This window comes from Silene latifolia, unplaced genomic scaffold, assembly GCF_048544455.1.
Source record: "Silene latifolia isolate original U9 population unplaced genomic scaffold, ASM4854445v1 scaffold_150, whole genome shotgun sequence".
Classification (NCBI taxonomy): domain Eukaryota; kingdom Viridiplantae; phylum Streptophyta; class Magnoliopsida; order Caryophyllales; family Caryophyllaceae; genus Silene; species Silene latifolia.
This window is the reverse complement of record NW_027413138.1, coordinates 569,621-593,281: the sequence shown is the minus strand read 5'-3', so window position 1 is coordinate 593,281 and position 23,661 is coordinate 569,621. Positions and strand designations below refer to the sequence as shown.

General features: G+C 37.2%; 2 non-coding genes across 2 annotated transcripts; both read left to right on the top strand.

Annotated features, from left to right (window-relative positions):
- Positions 1–4,060: 4,060 nt before the first annotated feature.
- On the top strand, positions 4,061–4,134 carry TRNAF-GAA (transfer RNA phenylalanine (anticodon GAA)). Its single transcript has one exon. It is a non-coding gene; the product is annotated as a tRNA-Phe (tRNA).
- A 4,201-nt stretch (positions 4,135–8,335) lies between these two features.
- TRNAF-GAA (transfer RNA phenylalanine (anticodon GAA)) lies at positions 8,336–8,408 on the top strand. The gene has a single exon. It is a non-coding gene; the product is annotated as a tRNA-Phe (tRNA).
- The last annotated feature ends 15,253 nt before the right edge of the window (positions 8,409–23,661 follow it).

Genomic DNA, 23,661 nt, shown 5'->3' with positions numbered 1-23,661 from the left:
TTGTCTCGCTTATGCCCGTAATCTAAATCGCTCTCATGATAAATTCGCTTCACGAAGTCGAAAATGCGTGTTTGTTGGATATCCGTTTGGAAAAAAAGGGTGGCGTCTTTATGACCTCGAAACCGGGTCTTACTTTGAATCTCGTGACGTTATATTTGTTGAAACTGAATTTCCTTACAAGAATTTAAATATACATGATTTTGATCATGAATTACCCAGCTCGTCACATGACACTTTGGCTCTCACACTTGAGCCTTTTGTAGTCTCCACCTCCAACGCCTCCACTCAACCAGCCGAGGCCACCACTCCCTCAACTTCTCCGTCTGTCTCACACGAGACTCCCCCAAGTCAACCCACCACCACCACGGACACACCTCCCACCTCCCCTACCACAAACACGCCTGACTCGCCACAATTGGGACGGGGTAAGCGACTAAAAATACCAAATTCAAACCTACAAGATTTTGTCGTTCCCAAAGCTCGCCCCTCGTTGCACTCACTTGTTGCCACACCATCGTCTTCAGGTACCGCTTTTCCGATATCTCATTATCTAAATTATGAAAAGTTTACTCCTAACCATCAAATTTTTTTATCGGCCGTGACTCAACATCACGAGCCTAGTTTCTTTAACGAGGCCGTGCAGGTTCTCGAATGGCGTGACGCTATGAAACGAGAGATTGATGCCCTGGAAAAGAATGAAACCTGGACTCTCGAAAGTCTTCCTCCGAACAAGAAAGCTATTGGCTCCAAATGGGTCTATAAAATCAAATACAACGCCGATGGCACCATCGAACGCTACAAAGCTCGATTAGTTGTCATGGGTAATCGACAAATCGAAGGGGTGGACTATAATGAAACGTTTGCTCCCACGGTCAAACTTGTCACCGTTCGCACCCTTCTTGCCATCGCAGCTGCTAAACAATGGGTCCTCCACCAAATGGACGTTCATAACGCTTTTTTACACGGCGACCTACATGAAGAAGTTTACATGAAACCTCCACCCGGTTTTCAACAGTCTACTAATGGGAAAGTATGTCGACTAAGAAAATCTCTTTACGGCCTACGTCAAGCTCCTCGATGTTGGTACGCAAAGCTTGCTTCCGCTCTCCTCCAATACGGCTTTCATCAATGCCCATACGACCACTCACTCTTCTCCATCTCAAAACCGGATGCCGAGGTACATGTTCTAGTTTACGTTGATGACTTGGTCATTTGCGGAAATAACCCCACTTTTATTTCTGAATTCAAGGATTACCTAAGCAAATGTTTCTACATGAAAGATCTCGGGAAGCTTAAGTACTTCCTCGGCCTTGAAATTGCTCGAAATCCCTCGGGAATATTTATGTCTCAACGCAAATATGCCCTTGATATTCTCACAGAAACTGGTCTCCTCGGAACAAAACCCGCGTCTATCCCAATGGAACAAAACCACCGGTTAGCACTCTCACAAGCTGAATTGATGCCCGATCCTCAACCTTACCGACGACTCGTGGGACGCCTCGTCTATCTCACCATCACTCGCCCCGAGTTGACATATTCGGTCCACACCCTTGCACAATTCATGCATGCTCCTACCAATGAACATTGGAATGCTGCTCTCACAGTTGTCCGCTATTTAAAAAATTCCCCGGGACAAGGCATCCTTCTTCGGTCCGACAATGATCGATTTACGCCTAACCGCCTATTGTGATGCCAACTACGCCACCTGCCCAAACAGCCGTCGGTCTCTCTCTGCCTATATTGTCTTCCTGGGATCCTCACCTATCTCATGGAAAACGAAGAAACAACCGACTGTGTCTCGTTCGTCCGCCGAATCCGAATATCGAGCCATGGCCGTAACCGTATGCGAATTAAAGTGGCTCAAGGGGTTACTTCACTCTCTCGGCATATCTCATCCTCAAGCCTTACAACTCAAATGTGATAACAAGTCCGCTCTACACATTGCCCGCAATCACGTTTTTCATGAACGAACAAAACACATCGAAGTGGATTGCCATTTCATTCGAGATGAGATAATAAAGGGCGTCATCGCTCCAAGCTACATTCACACAAAGGCTCAACTCGCGGACATCCTTACCAAAGCACTAGGCCGCGCTGCATTTGATGACCTACTCTCCAAGTTGGGTGTCTCGACTCTCCACACTCCAACTTGCGGGGGGTAATATCTCACCCATAGTGCCGTTGCAAAGGAGCCGTTGGCTCTACCTCCAATCAAGCCTTCAAGAATATTTTCCTTCCTCTGTTTTGTCAATTCCCTTATCCCCTTCCATAAATATGATATCTTGTTTGTATATAAATAGAGTAGTCAACCCATGTACACAGACAACTTGGCAAATACTAAATACAATATTACAATTCAGTCTATATCTCAATATATAATTATAATAATATACATTCTCGACTCTTCATGTCAGTAGTTTGTCGAGTGTGATACAGCACTTCCGACTGATTTCTTTTCACTATATTGCATGTTCTCGGACATGCATCTGTTTTGGACATCGGCTGCTGAGTACTGAACATAGCTAGGTTACGCTGCTATACTACTGCTACTGTCTACTGCAGTAATATTTGTTTAACTAGAAAAAAGACCGACAAAGTATATATATTTTGTCTACTGTTTTTGAAATGATTGCATTAATGGTTACATATGATGAATTTAACAATAGTTCGGTTGAGCAAATTATCAAGTTAAGAGGTTCATGGTCTTCTACAGATATAATGGAGGATTTGAGCGATCCGTGAAAAATGCTTATTAATGTCATTGGAATAATCTTCAATATAAGGATGGATTTGAGTAAATTAGGGTGAAACCCGAACCATGCCCTATAAAATTCCGGACACCAGTGACCGTGGTTAACCAGGCACAATCAACTATTGTTTGATGTGAGTAAAAATTTATACCAAAGTGTTTAAGTCTTTCAAGGGTAAATTAATGATTGAAACAAAGAAAAGTACAAAATTTGATTTAGCCGAGGGTGAGACCCTGAACTCATCCAGTTCCAAGATTATACAACTGGATGTACGATGAGCATTGTACATCCAAGGTTATTTTAGTCTTTTTCCAAATACTTTTACAAAAAAAAAAAAAATAACGTAATCCAATTTTGAATTCAATCCTCCTACTTTCTCTGACTGCTTCCATAATTTTCTAACTCCTTTCCATCTTCATCCATCATCCAGTTAATGAATCATATTCTCCTTTAAATTATTATAATTAATTGAATATATGGAACAAATCATATGATGTGACTCGTGAGGAAAAAACATTTTTATCCAAAATTTTTAATACATGAAAATAGTTGAAACTCGTATTCTTTTTACATTAAATTCATATTTTTATCTTTATAGCTCATATTCTTATTCTTATCTCGTATTTTAAAGCTCTTAATCCTTTTAAGCTCGTATTCTTTTTAAATTAGCTCGTATTCTTATATTAATAGCTCATATTCTTATGCGCTAGTATTTTTAAGCTCGTATTCTTTTTACATTAGCTCGTATTATTATCTTAATAGCTCGTATTCTCATGTGCTTGTATTTTTAAGTTCGTGATTTTTTAAGCTCGTAATCTTTTTACATTAGCTCATATTCTTATCTTAATAGCTCGTATTCTTATGTACTCGAATTTTTGAACTTGTATTCTTCTAATAATAGTTCATATGATTGGTGTAGAAATTTACCTCAAAGTATTATTAGATCCATTTTTCCTTCTTGATGATGATGTAAATTGCTTCTCGTTCACCAAAATATTATTAGATGCGTTTTCCCTCCTTGATTATGATGTTAATTGATTTCTTTTCACCATATTAGAATCAGAATTACGGATCGTTCAAGAGAAATTTAGAGAAGAGAAAGAGGGGTAGGGTTTGTCGATCGGAGAGAAATCAGAATTAGTGAAAAATGGAGATGTGTAGAATTTTTTTTTGGGCTTAAATAGTTTAATATATAGTATATGGGCCTGTTGTACCATGTTTCCTGTACAACAGGATGTATGATCTTATTTGTGGTGATGAAACATTGAGACATTAAATATATAGTATCTGATAAACTAACAATCAAAATGGCGGGGATAGCTCAGTTGGGAGAGCGTCAGACTGAAGATCTGAAGGTCACGTGTTCGATCCACGTTCACCTTCAAATTAGAACCTCTCCCAAAAGCATATGCCCAAGGGATACTTTTGATAACTAATATTATTATGAACTAGTAATGATATTAATCTTACTTAAAATTGACACAAAAATATTTTGTATTTGCTCTTGAATATAAATTAGAACCTCTCCCAAAAGCATATACCCAAGGAATACTTTTAAGGGTTATTTAACGTAAATACTATAAACTATAGGTGGTCTTCTCATAATACTCTATACTACATTTTAACTCAAAATAAACCTAACTTTGACCACTTCTTCTCAAAATAAAATCGGATGACCGACTACCTGCTTAATCAGTCATAAACATATTAATTTTTTTTTTCTGATAAAAATATGGGATATTCTACATGGTACCCCTCAACTTTTCGACTTTCTACGTGGTACCCCTACATTTTTTAAAACATACATGGTACCCCTAAATATTGTCATTATCACTAAGTGCACCCCTAAACTTTATTTTCCGTCAATTAAACTCAGTTTTAGGCGTTAAGTGATGACTTGGGCGCGTAACCAAGCTTATCATTTATTATCCCATGACATATAGACTCTATTAGACGCAATATCCATCTCGATCCTAATATTTATTGATATATATATGGGCTAAAAAAATTTTGACGGAAAATTTATTGATCTCATGCCAAATTATCACGTCCAAAGATGGATATTGAGCCTAATATAGTCTTTATGTCATTGGGATGATAAATGACAAGCTTGGTTACGCGCCCAAGTAATCACTTAACGCCTAAAACTAAGTTTAATTGACGGAAAATAAAATTTAGGGGTACACTTAGTGATAATGACAACAATTAGGGGTACCATGTATGTTTTAAAAAGTGTAGGGGTACCACGTAGAAAGTCAAAAAGTTGAGGGGTACCATGTAGAATATCCCTAAAAATATTAATACAACCACCCTATAATAATTAATTACCCAACCTCATTTGAAAATTGTTCACCCCACCAGTCCAAACAACGCCCACCATCACCTAACTCCTTATTTCCGATGGCCAGCCCTAACCAATTTGACACCACATTGGGCAGTGAGCACCACCAGTTTGACACCACTTCCAGGTGCACCACCGTTTAACATCATCAACCAAAAAGGTTCCACATGAGCGACCACCAATAAACAAGTAGATCACCACCATTTATCCAATAAACACAAGCAGAGGAATGGAAGACGAAATCCGAGAAGGCGGAGACGAAGGAGTTAGATGGCGAAACTGACTAATTAAAGAGAGACTTGACCTTTGGCGGCGAAGTGTTTAAGGACCTTGGTTTCGGTTTTGAGGTTGATACTAAAATTCTCGAAGAACGCGGCGACATGTTTCGAAAAGGGGTTCAGATTTGAAGAGTAAGGTTGGATCAGTCCGCCGACGCTCCAGGTGGTGGCCGGATTTGGGATGATCGATTGAGGCGGGACCACTTGTTATAAATAGTGGTAGTAGGGGGAGGAAATTAGGGTTTGGAGAAGATGGATATGAGAAATCAATTATTAGTTGTTAAGGGGATTGGAGAAGAAGGTGGGATTTGAAGGTAGGTTAGTAATGGTGTATGTGTGCCTATACGGATACGTGGTTGATATAAATTAAAGCTTGAATTGTGATGGTGATGGTGAGGCAGAGGTGTGAGTAATGGTGGAGTTAAGTAATTAGGGATGGGATTCAGGGAGGAAATCAGTGGGTATTATTGTAAAATAAAATAACTTATTTACTTAAATAATATAATAAAAAGCCACATCATTGCCACTAGGGATGTCAATGGATCGGGTTCGGGTCGGGTGAAGCCTTATCCGTCATCCATCCGTCCTTTTAAAATCTCATCCAACCCGTCCATCATCCATGAAACATATCATCCGTCATCCATCCATCCATCATCCGTGGATGAAACGGGTGGATCGGGTGATAAACGGGTGTTGTGTATATTTATATTTCAAGTTTTAAAAAAATCATGATTTTTTTTCTCTACAAAAATGAAGTTAGATAATTACTTAGTTTTACTTTCTAGTTGGTAAGTTCACAAAATATCTATATTGAGAGTAGATAAATATGAAAATTTAAATATTTTCTATCTTAATAATGTGTTATATGTAAAAAAATTAAATAAAAAGTAATAAAATCGGGTGATGGATGGATGTCGGGTGGATAGCGGGTGGAATTTCTTCATCCAACCCATCCGTCATCCACATCCATTTCATCCGTCATCCATCCATCATCCATTTAAGTCGGGTTTTCATCCATCTTTTAGGATCGGGTGGATCGGGTTTTGATGGATGCGGGTGAAATTGACATCCCTAATTGCCACATGGATAACACGTGGACACCACGTCAGTTTTTACCAGATATAACAAGTTTAAAATTGGGTAAGTCTATTTTGAGAAGATGATATCCAAAGTTAGTTTTATTTTAAGTTAAAATATAGTTGGGAGTACTACGAGAAGACTACCAATAGTTCAGAGTATTTACGTTAAATAAACCTACTTTTAATAACTAATACTTCGTATTATTATGAACTAGTAATGATATTAGTCTTACTTAAAATTGACACAAAAATATTTTGTATTTGCTCTTGAATATAATATTTTGTATTTGCTCTTGAATATTTTCGGCCAAGAGAGGAGAGATTTTGTGAGGTTTTTTATTTCTCTAAGTTTTTAAAAGTTGTAGAGAGAATGATAATTTCTTACACTAGAAATTATATTATTTCAAGTAGTGAATAATGATAGAACCTCTCCCAAAAGCATATACCCAAGGAATACTTTTAATAACTAATATTATTATGAACTAGTAATGATATTAGTCTTACTTAAAATTGACACAAAAATATTTTGTATTTGCTCTTGAATATTTTCGGCCAAGAGAGGAGAGATTTTGTGAGGTTTTTTATTTCTCTAAATTTTTAAAAGTTGTAGAGAGAATGATAATTTCTTACACTAGAAATTATATTATTTCAAGTAGTGAATAATGATAGAAAAAACCATTGGCATTTCTAGCTTGAAAAACCGGTGGGAGGGGAAAAAAGGAACCAATGCATGAGCTTGTGTTTTTCTCAAGATAAACTAGGTTTTCATGACTACTAATAAGGTTTAATCATTGTGTTTTCTCACTTAAAATAATTAACACAATTTCAACCATAATCTCTTCTAATTTTCGGCACATATATAAAATGGGAGGTCCATTTTATTTTGTCATTTGTCAATTGTGACATATGTGACATGTTACTTGACATATGAAATTGTAATGTATTTTTAACATATTAAAAATCAACATACTCATAAAATATGTCATATACAAAATCGACTAGTAATTCGTAATTACTTGTACCAAAACGGTTTATCAATTATAAATCACAACGTCTTGTATTTATAATAAATTATTCATTCAATTTCAATTTCAATTGTTTCGTAAACAATAATTTTATCCAAGTAATAAAACAATTTGATTACTTAGACCGTATCTAATTTAATCGAATTTCAATAAGACACGTTAACTTTACTCACAAAATCATCCGTCAATTTTAAGCAATTTAATTAACTCGTATCGGCATACGATTAATTAAATAATCAATTAAGAGTATTTCCCTATAGGTATGACCTAAGGGGATCAACTGATCACCACCGTCGCACGACAGTAATGTCAAACTCTAGTCAGCCAATCATTACCGATATGTGTGGATCAGTTGACTGTAAAATATTACATCCCACATGTATTCTTAAAAATGAGATTTAAACATGTGATCATTATGATCGACAGTTGTGATCGCATTATTGTCGGAGGACACATATTCCAACAAAAACCAGTAACAGTTAGTCTTGCTGAAGACGAGTCAGAGCAAGTGACGGGTAATGTCACTCACAAAACGGATAGAGGGGACAAGGTGAGGGCACCCCCATGTGCTTCCCTCTTTCCTCTATTTGGGTCATTTGTGAGAGAAAATGGTTTCCATCACTCCAAAATGACGGATACGAACCGTCTTCAATGAGATTTTGTGAACCAGTAACTACTTCGTATGTTATAAATTCATTTACATTTAGGCAAGATTTTCAAGTTCACACTAAGTTAAGTAGATAACAAGTTTAACAACAAATGATTTTTGATGAATACGACAAAAATATCGTTATCTCAATACCTCAATGGCTCCCCTAAACGACATTAACAAATGATTTTTAATAAACTAATAGTCAAAATGGCGGGGATAGCTCAGTTGGGAGAGCGTCAGACTGAAGATCTGAAGGTCACGTGTTCGATCCACGTTCACCGCATTTTTATTTTTTAAAGCTTCTCTTAATTTAGCACTTTGTCAAGTTTTTTTTTTTCTGAAAAAATTTAGCCCTATAGCACTTAAAATGTTGTTTTTATTTTTTAAAGCTTCATTTTTATTTTCAAAGCTTCTCTTAATTAAGACTTTGTTGCATTTTTTTGAAAAAATTTAGCACTGTAGCACTTAAAATGTTGTGTTTTATTCTTTTAATTTAGCACTTTGTTGTTTTAAGAAAACTCGGTGAATTTAAGGATCATATTTATCTAGATATATGTTGTACTAGACTCGTCTATCATGAGGGGCTATTTACGTAAGGGACATAAAATTCCTTTTACATGATTTACAAGTCCCTGCACTCGATGTGTATGTCATATTCTGTAAGATGTCTCAAGTGCAATCGGCCGCTAATAAGTGTATGCAACATTCTTCTTCTCAGTCCATCAGTCTACGACTCCTAGAAAACAGAGTAGTTACCACATAAGTCTTGCAAGTTGTGAACGATTCGGGATAAAACCAGTAACTACTTCGTATGTTATAAATTCATTTACATTTAGGCAAGATTTTCAAGTTCACACTAAGTTAAGTAGATAACAAGTTTAACAACAAATGATTTTTGATGAATACAACAAAAATATCGTTATCTCAGTACCTCAATGGCTCCCCCTAAACGACATTATCAAATGATTTTTTAATAAACTAATAGTCAAAATGGCGGGGATAGCTCAGTTGGGAGAGCGTTAGACTGAAGATCTGAAGGTGCACTTAAAATGTTGTTTTTATTTTTTTTAAACTTCTTTTAATTTAACACTTTATTGATTTAGGAAAACTCGGTGGATTTAAGAATCATGTTTATCTAGATATATGTTGTACTAGACTCGTCTATCATGAGGGGCTATTTACGTAAGGGACGTAAAATTCCTTTTACATGATTTACAAGTCCCAGGACTCGATTTGTATGTCATATTCTCAGAAGATGTCCCAAGTGCAATCGATCACTAATAACTCGTATGCAACATTGTTCTACTCAGCTCCATCAGTTCGCGACTCCTAGAAAACAAAGTAGTTTCCACATAAGTCTTGCAAATTACCTATCCATATCCACCCACTTGCATTTCGGGTGGATGGTAAGGGGACTCCCAGCCCTTTGCCTATAACTTACTACCTCTATGGCTCCATACCTATAGGCTATATCTTAACGAAATATCGACCTTATAATTCATAGATTTAGGCTGTAAATGATCTGAGCCGGCTCAACAAGCCCTCAGTTTCGGCTCGGTTAAACATCAGCTCGTGCTAGGTCAAAATGAGCTCGAGCTTGACCCGCGCTTGGATAAATACTAGCAGAGCCCGAGCTCAGCAAGGCTCGACTATAACTAGAAACACTACTACAGATACAGGCTATAACAACGGGTAAAAACCATTGTAAAAACAAAAAACGGATGTTGTTAAAGCGGCTGTTGTAAAAGGTATTTACAACGGTTAGGTTATTTACTTAAACCGTTGTCGAAAGTATTCACCACGGTTAAAAGCCGTTGTTGTTGCGTGTAAGCCGTTGTGGAAAGTGTTTCAAATATTTGGTGGGAGTAATATAAGAACGGTTGTGATATGTATAACCGTTGTTGCAACTTCCCCTCCAAAATTGTGAAAACTTTTAACAACGGGTATATGCTACGTACCCGTTGTTGAAATTTGTAGTAACAACGGTTCTTTGTTTAAAACCCGTTGTTGTAACTTTCCCTCCAAAATTGTGAAGACTTTTTAACAACGGTTCTTCGTTTAAAACATGTTGTTGAATATTATGCGCGGTATTTGTGATAGGTATTCACAACGGGTTTTTTTAGTAACTGTTGTGAAAGGTATTCACAACGGTTTTTTTAGTAACCGTTTTTATTACGAACTCCTAATGTTTTTAAAAATTAAATATGTTTCATGTCATTCAAAACCTCGCATATATCAAAGAAACCATATACCAAAGACCAACATAAATCACAACCGGTTCATCGAACTCAATAGATTCAATTCAACCACAACATAAGCATCATATATATATATATATATATATATATATATATATATATATATATATATATATATAGAGAGAGATAAGATCTAATGAGTCCAACATGGACCATTGAGTCCATAAGTCCCTCTAAGGGCCATTGGATGGACTAAATGGAAGGTTGAGATGAATTTGATTAAAGGCCATTAAAAAGAAAAGGAAAAAAATGTGGATGGTTGGATTGAGATGGATGGTTGAGATTGAAAATTACCAAAAAAAATTACCACTAATCAAATTTCTACACACTAATTAATTTTTCTTTCTCTCTCTAGCCCCTAATTAATCAGTTTTGAGTTTTAGATTTCAGAAGTGTAAATGTAATGTTGTATGAGTTTTACAAGTGTAAATGTGACGGAAATATAATTTTAACATTTTACAAGTGTAAATGTGAGGTTTTACGAGTGTAAATGTAACATTTTAAAAGTGTAAATTTGATTTTTTGTGACGGAAATTTTGAATTTATATAATTTTAACGTTTTACAAGTGTAAATGTGAGGTTTTACGAGTGTAAATGTAACATTTTAAGAGTGTAAATTTATTTTTTTGTGACGGAAATTTTGAATTTATATAATTTTAACATTTTACAAGTGTAAATGTGAGGTTTTACGAGTGTAAATGTAACATTTTAAGAGTGTAAATTTGTTTTTTTGTGACGGAAATTTTGAATTTATATAATTTTAACATTTTACAAGTGTAAATGTGAGGTTTTACGAGTGTAAATGTAACATTTTAAGAGTGTAAATTTGATTTTTTTGTGACGGAAATTTTGAATTTATATAATTTTAACATTTTACAAGTGTAAATGTGAGGTTTTACGAGTGTAAATGTAACATTTTAAGAGTGTAAATTTGTTTTTGTGACGGAAATTTTGAATTTATATAATTTTAACATTTTGCAAGTGTAAATGTGAAGTTTTACGAGTGTAAATGTAACATTTTAAGAGTGTAAATTTGTTTTTTTGTGACGGAAATTTTGAATTTACATAATTTTAACATTTTACAAGTGTAAATGTGAGGTTTTACGAGTGTAAATGTAATATTTTAAGAGTGTAAATGTAGTATTTTAAGAGTAAATTGGTCCTTTGAGTGTAACTTTGGTCCTTTATAAGTGTCACTTTTGTCCTTTACGAGTAAAACTTTAGTCCGACTACCAAAAAACACCACAACCGTCGTCCTCCACCACCAACTCATATCCACAAAAATTATGAGTGCAAATCTATATAATTTTAACGAGCGTAAATGTAAAGATATACGAGTGTAAATGTAAAGAAATACGAGTGTAATTGTAAAGAAATATGAGTGTAAATCTGAAAAATGCGTGTAAATGTAAAGAAATATAAGTGTAAATGTAAAGAAATACGAGTGTAAATGTAAAGAAATATGAGTATAATAAATATATTTATTAGATCTAAGAATAAAAATTATTATAATATGATTTGTAAATGTGTAAATGTATAAAAACCAGTGGATAGATCTGAAAAAAAAGTGTAAATGTGAGGAAAAACGAGTGTAAATGTAATGATTTACGAGTGTAAATATGAAGAAGTACGATTGTAAATGTAAAAAAAATATGAGTATAATAAATATATTTATTAGATCTCGAAAAAAACTACAAAAACCAAAAAAATATTTTATAAAAGAATTAAAAAACTAAAAACATAAGAAATACGAGTGTATAATATAGATCTACAAAAACCAAAAAAATTCTAAAAGAAAAAATTGTAAACTAAAAAACCTAGATCTAAAATGAGCAAGCGGGAAACAAGTCCAAACTTTAAAAAAAAAAAAAAAAAAAGGAAAAAGCATTTATAAAACAGAAATGAAATCAGAAAAAACAAAAACACACAACAAACATGGTTTAAAGTTATAAAAAAGAAATCAACAATTAAAAACATATTTTAAGTAAAAAAAAAAAAAAGCTGAAAAACGATTTTAAGCAAACAAACACAAAAACGAGAAAAGCAAGCAAACGAGATAAGCAAACAAACAAACGAGAAAAGCAAACTAAAAAAATCAAAATATCAGAAATTAGAAAAAAAGAGAAGAAAAAAAACGAGATCTGAATGGTGATTAGTTGTGGAGCATCGGCGGAGAGAGGAAGGAGGGCGCAGGGGTTGTGGTGGCAGTCGGAAATGGTGGTGGGTTGGATGCAGGCAGGGGTGCGGTGGTGTTGGTGAGAGAGGGGGGCAGTCGTGTTGGCGGTGGTGGTGCGGCATATGCCGTGGTGTGTTGCGGTGGTTGTTTGTGGTGGAGATCTGAAAAAGGAGAAGGAGTTTTCGGGTTGTGGGCTGGTTTTGCGTGGAGGGTGGGAGGCAGATCTGTTTTGGTGGTGGTTGTCGGGTAGTCGGGTTGTGGTTGTCGGGTAGTCGGGGTTTTGGTGAATAGGTAGATCTGGTATGATGGGAGGTGGTGGTGGTCGTGGGGGAAGGTGGCGTAAGGCTGCATGGTGGTGGCTGTGGGCTGGGTGGTGGTGGATCTGAAAGGAGGTGTGTTGTTGGTGGTGGTGGTGGTTGTTGGAGGAGACGAGAAGGGTGGCTGGTGGTGTTGTGGTCGCCGGCAGAAGAGGTGAGTCGTGGTGATGGTGGCGGGTGTGTGAGTGGTGGGTGGTGCGTCGTGATGGCGGCGGGTGATTGAGTGGTGGGTGGTATGTAGGTGGTGTATGGTGATGTCTGATGAGGATAATGAGAGAATGAGGGGGGAAATTTTTTTTGATTGTTTTTGAATTTTTTGGATTTTTAGAGAGATGAGAGAAATGTAATTGTGTGAGATGAGAGAGAAGTGAGTGGAAAATAAATGATATATAGTAAAATTAGTGGTTGATTAGTGAAGGTAGTGAGAGAAAGAGTTTAATTAGCATTGATCCCCTCATTTTTGCACTAATCCCTTACTTTTGGTCTTCAATCTCAACCTTTCATCTCATCTTTTCAATGGCTATAAAGAGGACTTATGGACTCAATTATTTTTGGTGGACTCACTAGATCTCTTCTCTATATAGTGTATATATATATATATATATATATATATATATATATATATATATATATACTTACAAGGAGTTAAATTTACATGAACTAATCATTCCCTAACTTCAACAAAAAATTTACTAATAAGCTGATTTAAGCTCTGAGTATCATGCATTTCTATGTTCTAAGACGTATTTGCCCAACATGTCCCTTACCTCGTCTATATCTAAACTTTTGTACGACTGAATCTCTTGTGACGGGTTGATTACATACTGCGGAAAAAACAAAGACAAGACATTATTGTAACAATGCAACATCAAATACTTTGCATAGCAACATCATGGTATAGCAAAGAAGCAAGACAACATCAGCTCTAATTTAAAAAAAGTAATAAACACATTATTAAATTACTAACCTTTTCTGGAATAAAGATATATCTTCGCCTAATAATCTCCAACATGAACCGACAAACGTAGTATCCACATTGTATGTTATCCTACCGTCAAGTAGGGGCCTATTATTACATAAAAACAAACAGACGAGAGAAGGCTCACATCGGAATCTTGAACTTTAGGTATTGTATTACTATTAAACACAGATTTTTGCACTTAATGTATTGTATTTGAGCACGTACCCCTGTTATCGTAATAAAATTAGGGCCATCATCGGAAACTTTCATGGGTTGATCCTGCTCGTTAGCTCTTCTCTTCTCAAAGGCCCTTTTTTTTTTTTTAAAAAAAAAGAAGGCAGAAACTCATTTTTTTAGGGGCAAAAATGAGCTTTTTGCTATAAATAAAAATTGAAACTTAATGATATTATAAAGAAATCAGTATTATAAATTTACTTATTAATCAAGCGCTTAAAAGTCTTGCTTGGTTGATTATGTATAGAGTCCAACCAAAAAACTTTCTTCTTTGTCGGCATGATGGCTGCTAGCACCCAATAAGTCCTACATCAAGAGACATCATCATTATTAACAAGTACTCCGTACATATATTAGTTATGAAAATGCAATTGTAGGGGGAAACGTAATATTAATTTGTTTATTACCCTTTTTCATTATAAGGGGCAAAAAACAGCTTCTTGGTTGTCGCCAATTGCTGAGCAATATAATCTACCCGATTTTCGAACGAGTATTCCGGAATAAATAAAGATAAAATATAGGGGCACAGGAATCCGTATTGATCAGATGGAATCTTCTTCTCGGGGATCACTCTCAATTTCAATATCCTACATTATTACGGTATTAATTCCGGTATTTAAAACACTATCTAGTAGTCAGAATATTAAAAATGAAATTATTTATTACGAAACTTACTTTATCCAAACAAATAGGTGTTGGACATCAATCTGGTCTAGGCCAGCCCAAATGGCTAGCATATCCCATGACATAAGTGCTTCGCGCTCAACTCCTAGAATATCCTCCTCGAGCGGAATAATTATCAATTGCTCGTTGGCTATGCGACGGTCAGCCTCCTCATGCAGTTTCCTCATCGTCACCGTTCTTACTTTTTGCATGTAATCCTTCCCAGTATATTTTGTGGAGTTTAAACTCCTAACTTCTTTCAGTTCGGGGAAATAATGATTCTTTGATTTTGTGCTACTACCACCAGCCTACACATGTAGATAATTAAAATAATAAAAAATCCAAAGGTAACATATCCTAGTTGGAGTAATAAAAATAAAAGCGTACTTAACTAAATACCTCATCAACCTGCTCTTTCAATGATGTGGTAGTAGTAGCAGGTATGACTGGGGACTTAGGCTTATCAGTCTTTTTTGTCCCCTACACAAAATTTCCATGCTTTTTAGAAATACAGACAAAATATAAATAAAGGGAGCGAGGTTTCAAAAAAAATGGAGAAGTTAATTAAATATCTCATCAAGTTGTTGTCTGGACGAGGTAGTTGGCATGTCCGGGGACTTAGGCTTATCCGCCTTAGCCGGCTTTTCTGTTCCCTACATACAAAAAATTTCCACGCTTTTTAGAAATACAGACAAAATATAAATAAAAGGAGCGAGGTTTTTAAAAAAATGGAGAAGTTAATTAAATACCTCATCAAGTTGTTGTCTGGACGAGGTAGTTGGCATGTCCGGGGACTTAGGCTTATCCGCCTTAGCCGGCTTTTCTGTTCCCTACATACATACAAAAAATTTCCATACTTTTTAGAAATACATAAACAAAAAAAATTAAAGGGAGATTTTCATAAAAATGGAGAAGTTAATTAAATACCTCATCAAGTTGTTGTCTCGACAAGGTAGTTGGCATGTCTGTGGACTTAGGCTTATCCGCCAAAGCCGGCTTTTTTGTTCCCTACAAAAAAAAAATAACATATAAATTTAACATATAAAAACATTTAACAATTAAAAATGTAACATATATATATATATATATATATATATATATATATATATATATATATATATATATATATATATATATATATATATATATATAAAGGTATTTCTTCTAACCTCAATCGCTTTCGGGCCGGCCGAGGCGGAGACGACCGAGCCATGTAGATGTGAGTTTCGAACCATTGGCGAAAACTTCCAACCGCATCTCCCGTAATGGTAATGTCGTCACGAATCGGGACAGACGTTGAAAGTTTTCATGGCCTGGAAAGACTATAGTTATCTCTACTTTTATATGATTCGGCAAAAGTTTTTCGCCATGAACTACGCTTTCATTGATTTGGTGTGCATTTCTACGAGACCCCAGCCAACACGCACATATGGATTTTCGAATTTAGGGTCAGCAAGAATAACTGGCCTCTTGTTTACGGCCTGAAGAATATACACATACATTATTATATCCCAAAATTTAATAGAATTCATATAAATTTAACTAATTAAACACTTCATGCATACCTTATCAAAACAAGAACCGACTTGAAGGGGATGTATCTTTTTCCATCGATCGTCTTCTCAAGTTGCATATCCTTTTCAGACCCATTATTTACCTAATAAAATTAACCAATGGCACGATGTCAGAAGTTATAGCATTAGAGCTAGCAGGGAACACACCCCATGATCTTACCCAAAAAAAAAAAAAAATAAGGAAGTATTAGGTACCTGATCGGCTTTAGTTGTTACAACTTCAGAAGCATTAGGTACCTGATCTTTCTGAATTTCGTTGACCGATACTTCCTTCTGTGGACAATGGGCCCACGGGGGTACTCAGGAGGAGATAACAAGCGTTTGCATTTATTGTGGAGTCGCCACCAATTTTTATGGGAAATTGGAACCGTTCGAATACCTCGTGTCATGTCAAGACACAAAGTAGAGACATGAACACCAAGAACTCGTTACCCTTAGCATTCTATGTCTAGAATGTCTCTCGTGGATGCCAATGAACACGGATGTTCACAGAGATCTGGAGTAAGGGGTGAGGGTACGTATTAGGAAGCTCTTTTGACCGAACACCTAATCCCGCCCGCCTCGATAGCGGCCTCTACTAATGATTAGGGAAGTTATTCGTACTTGATATATTGTCGATTATATGCATGCAATGCAACATCCAAGTTTTAATCCTAACATGTGAAGATTAGACTAAGTTGGTGGACAATTAATTTAACAAACAATTGGGTCGAATTGGATTTAAGATTGATTTATGTGAAAGCATACAAGCAATAAAAGAAATACAATAATTATGAATTACAATAAAGAAAATATTACAATGATTACATCAGATTAGGTCGATTTATGTCAAAAATACCTTTTAAAATGGATAATTTGAGAAAGAAAGAAATAAAAGAATTAACGAACAAGAATTAAGTGATAATACGATTAGTAGTTAATTAATACGTAACTAATGAACAAGGGTCAAGACAGAAACGGAGTTCAGGGACAGAAATCACCCAGAACAGCGCGCAGAGAATCGCGCCCTTTGGAAGAGGCGCAACGATTCTTGCGCGTCATTCAAGGGTGAGTTCTCGGCGTGAAGGATCGCAAATTGTTAGCGTTAATTGGTGATTTTAGGGATTGATTAATGGTATGTACTCGGATGAAAGTGATTAAAACAAGTTATTTACATATGAATGAGTCGTAAAAGCAATAAAACATGGATGAGACGAAATTAAGGTGGATTAATGACATGATTAACGATATTTATTACAAGCTAATTAGGTTAAATACGATAAGTTAATGGCGAGTTAGATAAAGACAGATGAAAATATATCAAAGGTCGAATTTCAGAAACTCAATACGAACAAATCGAATTTCTACAACCCGGATTGAATTTAATGAAGAAAACCCGCAAATATGAGATTACTTGGGATTTAAGTCGGAATTAATGACGAATTAGCGTGTTAATGAATGAGGAATAATATAAATGTGAGATTATTGTGATTGTACCAAAGAATTAAAGAAAACAAACGAAAACGAATAAAAAACAACGAACTACAGAGGACGAAGGAAGAAGAAAGGAAGCAGGAACTGCGGCAGCCTCAAGAAGAGGCGCAACAAAGCCGCGTCCCTTCAAGAGGCGCGATTCTTTGCGTCCTTTCTCGACGGTTGTCCTCTGATAATCCGTAAAAAGGGTTTTAAACAAGGTTTTACAAATCGGTTTTAAGAAGTGTTTTCGACATAAACCTTACATTAATGATACAATAAGTAAATAACAATAATAAAAGAAGGATTATACACTCTCAGACTTACATGTTTGACGAAACGAGATGAACTAAGTTAACGATTAGTGATGCTCGACGCGAATGTAACGAAAGTGCCCTCGTAAGTGGAAAACGATTAGATTAATTAAGTTGATTGTTGTGTAGTTGGTCAAATTGGTCGGTCATGCAAACGAGGCTGGTACTCAGAAGGATCCGAGCTTACGTGGTCGAAAGTTCAAGCACGTAGGCGCCAAAAAATAAGAACGTGGACTTAGAATACAAAGGGAGAAGAGAAGGGCGGACACTCGCGTGAGAAATATGTGAGACCGAAGGTCTCTATTTATACTAATCACGTGAAGGAATAGGGTTTTCGGAGAGACTTTGGAAGTGAATCTCGGAAAAGATATGAAAAATATACGAAAACACGCAGAAAAGGACCTGGGAAGAGGCGCAGCAAGCACTGCGTCTGTTCCCAAGTGGTTTCCTCCTGCGTAAGAAAGATTTCCGTGTTTGGTTTATGGAATAACGGATTAATCTTATTTTTCTTAATATTTTGTGTGAATATTACGGGAAATTCTTTACCAAAGATTAAAATATGGTGAAATATGGAATATAAATATCCGGAACATTCCAGAACATTCTGACTCGGGATTTTGCGGTTATCAGAAAATGAAGACGGTTTTAGGTCCGGACTCCAAATGTACTCTAATTACTGTCAAACCGACCGTATCGGCGCGTAGATGACATTTAAGAGGTAGACATAAATGTTTGAGAAATCACTTGACGATAAACTTACGAACTGTCACAAATCGTTCCGCGTAACAAACATGCGGCCCAATCATCAGCGGGTGGTTTGAGGGAGGTGCAGAAATGAGGTATCTACAGAGCCCCCACTTTGACTGAGGCTTGGATAAGGCGAAAGTCAAAGTATAGCCATCAAGTCAATCGAAGATTACAACCTGACGACTATGGCGACGCGAGGCGGCTCAAGGGGTCTGAGCCAAGGACCTGTCGTCGGGAACATTTTAGAGTCTGTCGACTATCGAGGAGGGTCGTTTAAAGTCCAATAGACTACGTAAGGAAGCTCGTCAGCCATAAGAAGAAACCATACCTGAGATACCCCTGGGTGAAACGGGACTGAAGACGCTTCGGCAAAACTCTTTGGTCCGAAGATAACTTGGTGTCTGAAGGCATTAGGGGGTCACAAGGATTCTGAAGAAGCTTCTTACTACTTCCGAAGGTGCATATGAGCTAAAGGTTAAGCGTAGGAGCTAGGAGCTAAAGGGTAAGCATGGGAGCTAAAGGGTAAGACCTAAAAGATAAGTAAGGATTGTGCTAGGGTGTGGGAACGTCCAGAGAGTGGCACCTTTGGCGCGCTCCGCGGGGAAACAAGAAATATTGTGAGTAGCAGGACACAGGAGGGAACTGCTGAGAGAAGACTGCTTGGGTAGTCTTCAAACAAACTTCAGAAGAATGTTGGGGTCGATGTTGATCTCTATGTCTCGAGAGGAAATGACTGTTGGTCACCGAATCTCGTTGGGGAACATAATCGGGAATTTATCTCCATGTCTTGAGAGGGATAGTCCATCTGCTTACTCTCGCTTGGGGAAATATAATGGAGGCGTGTCGAAACACCTGCCGGGAAATACTCGCTCGTTGTGACAAGCAAGGTCTTGGGAGTAATAAATAATGTATGATAGTCCGCAGTTGGCTTAAAAAACGCGGGTCTAAACGAAGAATAATCGTCAAACGGACCAAAAAGGATAAATGTCATCGGGGAAGAGGCGCGCCAAAGATGGGCCCACTAATAACGAACTCATAACGAATTTTTGAAAACTCGTATGGAGGGAAGCTTAGGAAGAGGCGCAGCAAGAGCTGCGTCCCTTGGAAAAGGCGGAGCACCTGCTGCGTCTATTCCTGAGTGCGTTTTTCCTGCGTAAAAACGCGATAAACAGAGGGATTATTTCATTTGTTTCGAAACATAAATTACACATTTTCTCTCAAATCTTAACCATCTCCACCGAGGTTTGATCCAAAAGCTTGCATTAATCATGACTAATCGAGGTATGTGTATCATTCTTGCATAAACATCCGCATTTTGCTTAATTTGGAACGAAAAAATTAGGGTTTCCAACCCAATTATTTCGAAAATTTGGGGCTTTTCCCCCAAATGGATTTGCCTTGTAAAATTGATATTAGGAATGGCTAATTGGTAGTGTAAGGAACATAACCATGTATTTGTTTCGAATTCTCGTTGAGTTTTGAGCATTTGAGTGAAATTGTGACGGTTTCACAGCTAAACCGTAAATTGCTTCAAAAATAGCCATAGGAATGCCCATTTGTGATGAAACTTGATATCTGGGATCCTTGGATGATGGGTAAACTTCCTACCATTTCAGAATTTTGGTTTGTGACGGCTATTTCAGGACACTTTTCTAGGGCATAATCGTCGTTATAACGAAATGCTGCCGAAATTTCGACTCGAACCCATGACTAGGGTTCAACTTAGGCTTGACTTGACCCAAATTACCACATGAGTGATCGATTTTATGGGAATATGGCCAAAGATGGCGAGAAAAGAGCGATTTCGGGGCTTCTGAGGCTCGAAAATCCCCTAATCAAGGCTCGTTGTCGCTTGACGCGGCCTAAAACTACTTTAACGTTGCAGGTGACGAGGCTTCTACTTCTGGGAGAGCTCCCATGGAGATAGACACGGCTGTTGACGCTTCTCGAGTTATCGAGGAGGCGTTGAAGGAGGAGGCTCCGAGACGGGCCAACGTGGGGCGAGGCGGTCGTCAGCTGAGGGGAGCACCTGCGTGGGCTGAGACCTGGGACAGCAGGCACTTGCTTTGGGCTGCAGAGGGTCACCTGTCCTACAAGACGGTGAAGAGCTTGGTAAATAGAAATTCATCACTTTTCATTCATCTTTCTTTCATTTCGTTTATTCCTTTCCAATTTCATTCAAACTAAAGATAGTCTTTATATTTCAAATCATAATAGGAGGCCGGGAACATCAGGTCGTTCTCGGATTACACAACGGTGATGGAGTGCTACGAGGGGCTGTCGGCGGAGGAGCGAGCTATGATCGAGCGTGGGGCGTTTGGTGCTCTGGTGGAGGCTTGGAGAGATATCGCGAAGAGAAAGCTGCGGGCTAACCTTAGCCTGGTCCGCGCTTTCTTGGACCGATTCTGGGATAGGACTTCTACCTTTCACATGCCTTTTGGTGAGGTGGGAGTCACGTTGGAGGACTACGACATGATCTCGGGTCTGCCGTGTGGGACCGAGGAGGTGGAGTGGCCAGAGGCTGCCATGACGGTGGACTCGGCCGAGGCTAGGAGGTTGATCGGCTGGAACTTGGCGCCGAAGGCTGCTGCAGTGCCTGGTTTGGTGCCGAGTTCCTATGTCCGAGACTACTTTGCGGGGAAGACCCCGGCGTCGGTGGTGATCAACGGGAGAGAGACGGCTCCTCCTCCCTGTACAGCTGAGTAGAGGGCCCGTCTGTGGCTTTGGTGGTTTCTGTCTTCGATCTACCTCAGAAACAAGGGAGAGAGGTTGTCAAAGAAGCTTCTTCCCTTCCTTTCTGACCTGAGTTCCCTGGGACGTTGGGACTGGGTCACTGCTGTTTTTGCGGTCCTCATCCGCTTCATAAGAGCCATGGTTCGTCCGGAGTTGATGGAGAAGGGGACTTCTCCTAGTGCTGTCGGCCCTGGACTACTGTTGGAGGTATGAACCTTTATTTAGACTAATAATCACTCCTTTTCTTTATCGAGTTACGAAAGATCGTTATTGATTATCTTACTTCACAGGCGTGGGTGTATTCCTACTTTCCGAGCCTCTCGCCCAGGAGGACAGAGCCGCTGGAGAGAGCCTATCCCGTCGTGAGGGATTGGTTGATGTGTCGGACGAGGAGCAAACGCTCATCTCACGGTGTCTACCGGCGGGACGTCACTACAAGAAATCCTATTTCGGGCGACTACAAATGGCGACTGAAAAAAATAGTAGCCAATTTGGCGACTGAAAAAAATTTCGGGCGACTGAAATTAGTCGCTAAGTTGGCGACTACCAAAATCTTTCAAATTATTGGACCTGGCGACTGATTTTCAGAAAGGGCGACTGAAATCAGTCGCCAAATTGGCGACTATCCCTTTTCAGTCGCCCGCTCAACGAATATGAAACACACGCAGATCCTTTCTCCCCTCTCTCATACTTTACCAAAAATCTAAAACACACAAAATAACTCAACCGCAAAGGCGAAATCCGACTTGTACCCGACCACCACTCCGACCACTACTCCGACCACTGCTCCGACCACCATTATTGTGACGACAAGGTTCATCCTCTCCCTTATTTCGGTTCATCCAAGGTATAATTTCTTTGTCTTAAATTTCAATTACTTTGTTTAATTTTAGATTATTTTGTTATTGTAACTAGTATTAGGATGATTTGATATGTTTATATAAGTATTTGTGTTGATTATTAGGTTTTTAATTGTAATTTAATTAGGTTTTGGTGAAATTGAGATTAAGGGTTGTGTAAATTGGGGGTTTTGATAGTGATGATTGTGTTGTTGATTTTGATTAATATTAGTTTTGTTAGTTTTGTTGATTTTGTTTATTGTTTAGTGAATTAGTATAATGTTAGTAAGGTGGAAGTTATTATATGTTAGTAATGTTGAATATAGTAAGTTAGTATAAAGTTTTGTTTTTTAAAGGTAGTAAATTATTTTAATTAGTTTGATGTGGAGTATTGTTTTTTAAAGGTATTAGTATAGTTAGTATAATTTTAGTTAATTAGTATAAATTAGTATAATTTTAGTTAATTAGTATAAATTAGTATAATTTTAGTTAAGTATAAATTAGTATAATATTAGTTAATTAATATAATTTTAGTTAATTAGTATAAATTAGTATAATTTTAGTTAAGTATAAATTAGTATAATATTAGTTAATTAATATAATTTTAGTTAATTAGTATAGTTAATTAGTTTGTATGGATTATTATTGTTAAAGGTGGTTATATGTTTTATTGTTAAAATTATGGTTTATATATTATTTAGATTAAAATGAAGAGATTGGAACGTGGATGGATGTACGAAGAAAGAGTAGATAAGAAGAGACGTCCTACCGCTAGATTTATAAAGGGGGTTCGTGGATTTATTGAATTTGCTAAACAAAATGATGAATATGATTTGGTAGAAAATAAACTTAGATTTATAAAGGGGGTTTCATTTAATTAGTCAATTTCCTTTGATAACATTATATATTATAGGTAAATTTTTCATGAAAAAATAACCTTTAATGATATTTGGTTTCACTTGTAGGATGCTTTTTTGCGTGAAAAAGAGAACACCCCTGATAGGCCCAGATAATGATATTTGGTTTGACTTGGTTGTGGGGTACAAAAAGGGCTCGGTGTATGGAACCGGAGAAGCTCATGGAGTTTTCTTCAAGGAGCCAAAAGCAAGGACTTCTTCAAAGTCCAAACAAACTTATGAGCCGGGAATTGTAAGTGTCTTACAATCACAACTTGATGAAGAAAGGCGCCAAAATGCCGAAGAAAGGCGCCTAAACGCCGAAAGGGATCAACAAATGCGGGAAATGAAAGCAAAGTTCGATCAAATGGA